Here is a 6,767-nt window from a genome sequence, read left to right on the forward strand (position 1 = left end):
ACCTTAACTAATTAAGTTAATTCCTTCAGTTTGATCACTATTTGAGTGACTTCCAAGTGCAAAATAGTACGCCGTGCCAGCTGCCATGGGGGTTTCTGAGAGAAGCAAGACAGCCCTGCCTTCCAGTAGCTCGGTCAGTAGCTTGAATTCAGACAGGGAAAGCTGCACACTTTCCCAAATGTAAGAAACAGAGCAACTTACAACAGAGGAAATAGTTTTCCAGCTCCACGTTTATAGGAAAGTCAGGGATTGTATTAGTTCCTGGCAACTGCAGACACTCCTGTGCTCCATGTTTATCCTATCCTGGTTTACCCCCAAGCACTCCTGTCATAATTGCATAACCGCAGCATGTCATGTTGTTTCTTATTGCAACTGTAACTTGTAAAATTAAACTTCAGAACTAAGACAGTCAGGCTAAATGATTGCCTACATTGAAAAAATATATATGTATAATTTACACACCACTTCAGATAGGCTCTTGAATTATGAGCCCTAAAAGTCAAAACTGTGACTGTTTGTTAAAATGCAGTTTTACTATTGCAGTTCCTCCTGCACAAAAGGCCTATCACTGTGTGTGTGTGTGTGTGTGTGTGTGCATGTATGTGCACGCATAGTTTTGAAGTAGTATTTGCACTGTTGCAATCTGCTTTTCAGGATTTATCAAGAACCTATCTAAATATGACTTACTCCCCTCACACTATGGAACGAAGCTCAAAGCACCATGAGATAGCTTAAAAATGAATGTATTTACTAGAAACATATTAGTAACATAAAATTGTTTCTACTTGGGTCAGTGACATGGCTCATCAGATAAGGGTGCCAGCCACCAAGCCGGACAACCTGAGTTTGACTCCCCTAGGACCTACAAGGTGAAGGAAGAAAACCGACTCCTGCAAGCCGCCCTCTGCCCACATATGTACATGTGCTCGAATACACACAAATACACTCTAAATTAAAAGCAGAGGAGGGTCAGAGATACCTGGAACACACACCATGAATACGGTGTGGGGTCTTCATACCTGTATCATTTGTCATAACCTCCATGCACTGTGGGGTGGAGCCATCCTATAATCATTTCCAAAATAGTATTTTTGAAGTGCGGTGCTTTCTCATGAAACTAAGTCTAACCTCTCCATTATCAGTGAGTCCTTATTTACTAGATGTTGGGGTTGCTTGCCTTACACAGGCAGCTCTGCCTGACAGTGGGCAGGGCTCTACGCAGAAGGCTTGCTGAGAGGCCCCAGGCCATTCCCATGCACAGCCTCAAACCCAAAACTCTGGTGAGTTTCGGTTTCAAGAGTTTAGCCAAGAGGAGATCTGGAATTAAACAGTTTAAGCCATTACCCACAGCCTGAGACAGCAGCCACACAGCAGGAGGAAAGTTACATTCCTGACACACAAAGCGATGCCACGCCCCCTTTATATTCAATTCTAACAACCCCAAGGAAAACAAGGCATTGTATTCTAAGACAACGTGAGCTGAGCATTTTCTGTAAACTGACAATCTTCTTCCAGTGTCCAGCCAGAATTACCGTCATAGTCTCTCCTTTGAGCTATCTTCAAAGTAGTGCTTGAAGAAAACCTTGAAGGATAGGAAAGCCCATTACCTTTTTATTTAAATGTGCCTGTCACTAAAGGTTTTTACATGGCTATTGACACACTTAGGTTCCTCTGTATAAGTATCTCCTGCATTCTTTCGATTTAAGGGAAGGACAGAGACACTTAGCTTTTGATAACTTCTCTGATAAGGAATAGGCAGTAGAAGTGGCCACACAAGAGCCTAGACCGAGCCGTTTTTCAGATACGACGTTGGGCAGAGCTTGCTCAGTGCCAAACCCAACACAATACTAAAACGCCTGCAGCCTGGACATAGTACAAGGTGTGAACCATCTTCATCCTCGGTACCATGTGTCAATCAGTCACAGACAGTACCAATGAAAGGGGGTTATTCTTCATTCATAGCTGTGACTCTTCAAAACATTCAAGTCGAGAGAGAGGAGAGAGAGAGGAGAGAGAGAGAAAGAGAATGAGAACACAAGCACACTAGCCTCAGGTGTTATCTTCAGAAACTTTGTCCACCTCCTTTGAGACAGGATCTTATCAAAAAAGTCTGTACAACACCCTATCAGCACCCAGAAATCTATACAAAATGATTAAGGAAGGTAGACTGGGGAAGAGGTAACAAGAAAACAAAATTATCAGCTTTTTTCAACTTGGAGTGAAAACTTAACCTTAAAAAGGAAGAAGCTAAGAAGAAGCTGGGATCCTCCTAGAATGAACTTCTTCCTGTTGAAGGATGTGGATCCCCACCACCAGCCACACGGTCTGCGGAGGGAGGGCAAGTGGGGTACACGTTCCAGATTTGATGGGGTGTGAAGACAGTTTGTATTCCAAATGAGGTGTGAGCTAAAGGCCAGAGGTACTTGAGGCCTCTGGAGACATCCTCCCGTCTAAGGGGTCCAGAGCACCTGTGTTTCTTTCCTAGCAACCCTGTGCTTAAAACCTAGCTTGCACAGTACCACACACTAGAAGGGATTACATTTCAACGCTGCACTTCTGAGCTCGGAAGTACTAGTGCCAACAGAGTGTCTAATGCCTTTAAGTACGCCAGGCTGGTCTATCACAGGGATCCTTCCTACCTTGTTAAGTAGGGAAGCGAAAGCAGATGATGGAGTCCAGATTAATTTCCAAATCCCATCAACTGGATTTCCAAAAGGCCAACACAGCATGTATTCAGTTAATCATATAACTCAGCTCCAGAAGTACAAAAAACTAGGGGGTAGAAACCTCCATATTCTGCACCTTGGACTTAACAGACCCTTCTTAAATACCACCTAATTTTCCTCCCTCCCACCCCCCCATAGCAGCTGAAGTAGTCTAGGCCCACTCCACCCATGTTTGCTTCCTCCTGGTACAACCCAAATCCACCAAACTCAAAGGTTATTCTCATTAGGTAGAAAGTGAACAGCATCATTGGAAGGTGTTCCTTATAACCATTTGTGTAATGAGCTTCTCAGCTCCTCACACGTCTAAAAGGGGGAAAAAAAGTGCAGGGAATCTGTGGCCAAGCGGCCCCCTCCCAATGTCTGAGTCAGAGTAGCTCGTCTTCACTGAGGTTCTGGTTGGTCAGGGTGTATCACTTTCAGAGCTGCTCAGCAACTGCACTTATGGCTGTCTTCCAGCCACCGAGCATAAGCTCGATTTTAAAACACTTTTCCTAACTCACAGGCAACGAAGGTATCTCATAGGTTGTCAACTTCCTACTGGAAACAAATCACTTCCCTCTCAAACTGTGCTTGCTCTCTCGAGATTATTGCGTGTTTGGGTGTGTATATTTTTATCTTTGGCCAAGCAACTCTACAGGCAAAGAAAGGCACCCCCCCCCCAATTTTATCAACATGCCTGAGCCATTCAGGGCCTTCACAAGAAGAATGAATGGGCGATGAAAGCTCTTCGGCCTAGGGACTTCTCCCACACACACATTATATAGGAGTATAAAAAATATCTCTCTCTCTGGAGGGAGGGGGCAGGGTGGATGATAGGGAAGGACATTAAGCAGCTGAGCAAAGGCAGCCCAGCCGCCGCGGCACTTCTCGAACTGCCTGCAGAGGGGAAAGAAATCTGCTCATGTAATACAACCAAGCACCCTCCGGCTGCCGCGCAAGGGCACGAATAATAAATACACCCAGGAAGCCAAGCAGATGTACAGAAAACAAGCCACCCCGAAAAGGTCAAAACTTCAGAAATTCCGGGGATCATATCCCCCACGTAAACGCATCTATCAGTGGGAACGAGAGAGGGACTTGGAGACTTAGCCAAAGATTCTAAATTTGGGTGTCTTTTTTTTTTTCCTTCCCAGCTCCTGCTTGCAAAGTAACAGTGGCTACAGGCAAAGCTAGAGAAGAGCAGGAAGGCTGAGGGCGGCGCGGGGTGCGGGTGGGAAGGGAGGGGTGTCTCACACCAGCCACCCAGGCCTCGATGTGACGAAAGTCGTCAGCAGCCCTAACCGCATCCCAACCCCTCCACCCTGCAAGCAGACGCCCCCCTCCAACTCCCCCAGCCTGGCTCCGGTCCCTTGCAGCGAGCAGCCCCAGCAGCCCCGCAGCGGCAGCCCAGCCCGAGCAGAGCGCCGGCAGCACGGGGATCGCGGCTCCCATCCCTTCGGCAGACACCCCGCAGGCCTCCCTCCTCGCCCACCCGGGATGCCCAACGCGCCGGAGGTGGCTCCCGCTTACCTTGGGCGCTCGCGGGGGAGGGGGCTGAAGAGGGCAAGCCCCCCACCCCCCGCCCCTCGCCTCCTCGCTTCTTCTCTTCCTCCCTCCTCTACGTCCTCCTCCTCCTCCTCCTCCTCCTCCTCCCTACAGTGTGGCCGGGGCTCCCCCTCCTCCCCGCCGCCTAGAGTAAAAGCAGAAAACCCCGGAGCCGGGCCCGCGTGCGTGCGTGCGGGAAGGCGGCGCGCGGCCAGCTCTCTCCAGTCACTGAGCGCGGCGCGCGGCTCGCAACTAAAGTGTGAAAGAAGCGGTGGCCGCGGCGGCCGCGCCACGGAACGGCCCCCCGGGAGTGGGCAGGGAGCGAGCGGGAGCTGGCAGACTCCGAGCGAGGAGGGAGGGGACCTCCGCGCCCAGGCGCTCACTCGAGGGGCGGGGGCAGCCAGACACTCCCCCGCCGCCCGTCCCCTCCCCTGCCCGGCTCCCGCGCGCGGCCCGCTCTCCTCCCCCGGGGCGGGGCCTGCGGAGGCCGGCGGGCGCGGCGCTCGGGGAAGAGGGGCTGGGCAGCCAGGGCTGCGGGGAGGGAGGAGGGTGGGCTAGCTTGTGTGTGTCTGTCGGCCTGTGTGTGCGTGCATGCGTGCATGCGTGCATGTGTGCGCTGTAGGGAGAAGAGGAGCGAGCTTAGTGTGTGCATGCACACGCGTGCTGCAGGGAGGCCGAGCTCTGTGTGCGAGCGTGTGTGTGTGTGTGTGTGTGTGTGTCCTGCAGGAAGGGCAGACTGTGGGTCTGTGTGGCGGGTGTGGTGCAGCCAGAGCAGGGTGTGTGTTTGTGGGGCGTGTGTATGTGTGTGTGTGATTTCGCGCACACCCGTGGAGGCTGCAGGGCAGACCCAGATAGGAAGGTTGTGTCTCGTCTGGCCTTCCCTGGGCTGTCACTTGGTTGGTGGTGTGGGTGCCGACCGAGGAGGCTTCATCAGGATTGAGGCAGGAGCCGGGAGACGTCTGTCCAACAGATCGACAGACCTGGGCCGCGCAGAGAGGCTGAGGATGTTCAGAGCCAACGAGAGAAGGTTGCACAGCCTCGCCCTACCCCTCCCAGGCCGGGCAGAGCCAGCTGCAGCCAAGGCCAGGAGACCCGCCTCTGAGCGTCTCCACCTTGCCTCGGAGCTGTGGTGCCTGCAAGATGAATGAAGAAAGAAGCTTCTGCGACTTAGTAAAAAGCTGCTGGGGAAAGATGCAGACGCCCTGCTCTGCTTTCCCCACCCTCCCGGGCCTCCTAAGACAGAAGGGGCGAGGCTGCTCCAGCTGAGAGATTGATAAAGGACCTAGAAAGATCGTCCCTGGCCAGAGGGCTAGTTCTTTGAGGACTACCACAGGACAACCAGTCTCCTTCCCTTTGGGAAGGGATACTTTTTTCCTCATCCCAGGGATCCTGGGCCTTTCGTGTGCACACTGAATTGATCTTTCTACACTGATAGCCTTTGCATGTCTTTTGTGCAGCTTCTGCGCGCTTCACTGCTCCTTCATTGCCTTAGACTCGTGAGGAATGCCAGGCCCCCAGAGCGAGGACACCCATGGAAACAATGGTGGTAAAAAGATCCTCCCCAGACCTCACCGATTACACACACAGCCGAATCACTAACCGCATTTAGCCAGGTTGAAGTTGGAAGACAGAAAAAGACGAAGCTGTGACAGTGATATGACACTTAATTGAAAAGCAAATTCATAATTTGGCTTAATTACATAAGCTAAAAACCCACCCATTAAGTGTCTGGAAAGTCGGCCTCTTCTTCTTTAAATTCAATTCTTTTTCCATCTCTTTTTCAACGTCAAAGGCTAATATTACAATGTCCGTGAAATTCAACTTGGATTGCCTTTTTCTTTTTTTAACATACCTATATTTTAGTTTATTTTTCTTTCTGTAACCTGTATTTGTTGCCTAACCCCTCGAAAGGGGGTGGTTAGGAGGGGAAGGTGCTTGTGGAAGTTTTAGTCAGTTTTTCATTCTACAAAGTGGAGTTGATAAGTCTCTTCCTCATAAGCTTGCTATGAAAGCAAGAAGAAGATAAACAGGTGGCACTTCGTGTCTGGCATAAGAAGTAAATACTCAAGAGTGGTCACTTTCAATATATGTTAACCTCAAATTTAGCATGCTTTTTTTTCCTTTTTTACATTTTTTTCTTGAAGAGGGTGGGTATTGCTGCTGAGTTGATTGAAATGTAGTCAACCATTCTCTGGGGGTGTTTAGGGCATGTTCCCAAAGTTTCACTGGTGATAAAATGAAAGAAAAATATAACCAATGTGCAAGTGAATGTGTGTGTCCATATCAACATTTTCACAAAAGCAGCACTGAGGACCATATAGTCTGTTCTTCACCTCAAAGGTGACAAGCCACAGAGCAGGTACTTCATACATGTCCTGCCGAAAGCCCACCTATTCTGTGAACTTTTAAAGCTGGTTTGAAAATTAGTCAAGGTATTACACATTACTTATGATTTTGTTGTTTTGAGTGACAGTATTGTATGTAGCCTCCATTAACCCTGAATCCCTATCTCCCACC

General features: G+C 49.7%; 1 protein-coding gene across 2 annotated transcripts in view; it reads right to left on the minus strand.

The window, feature by feature from the left end:
- CUNH1orf21 (chromosome unknown C1orf21 homolog) overlaps positions 1 to 4,296 on the minus strand; it is a 202,717-nt gene extending 198,421 nt beyond the window's left edge. Inside the window, exon 1 of one of the 2 annotated variants that reach the window (XM_028775755.1) lies at positions 4,236 to 4,296. The gene's annotated coding sequence lies outside the window, so the exon portion shown is untranslated. The remainder of the gene's footprint in view (positions 1 to 4,235) is intronic. The other variant, XM_028775754.1, reaches the window with a different exon arrangement.
- Between the last annotated feature and the right edge of the window lie 2,471 nt (positions 4,297 to 6,767).

Source organism: Grammomys surdaster, unplaced genomic scaffold (assembly GCF_004785775.1).
Source record: "Grammomys surdaster isolate TR1022 unplaced genomic scaffold, NIH_TR_1.0 259, whole genome shotgun sequence".
NCBI classification, from domain to species: Eukaryota; Metazoa; Chordata; class Mammalia; order Rodentia; family Muridae; genus Grammomys; species Grammomys surdaster.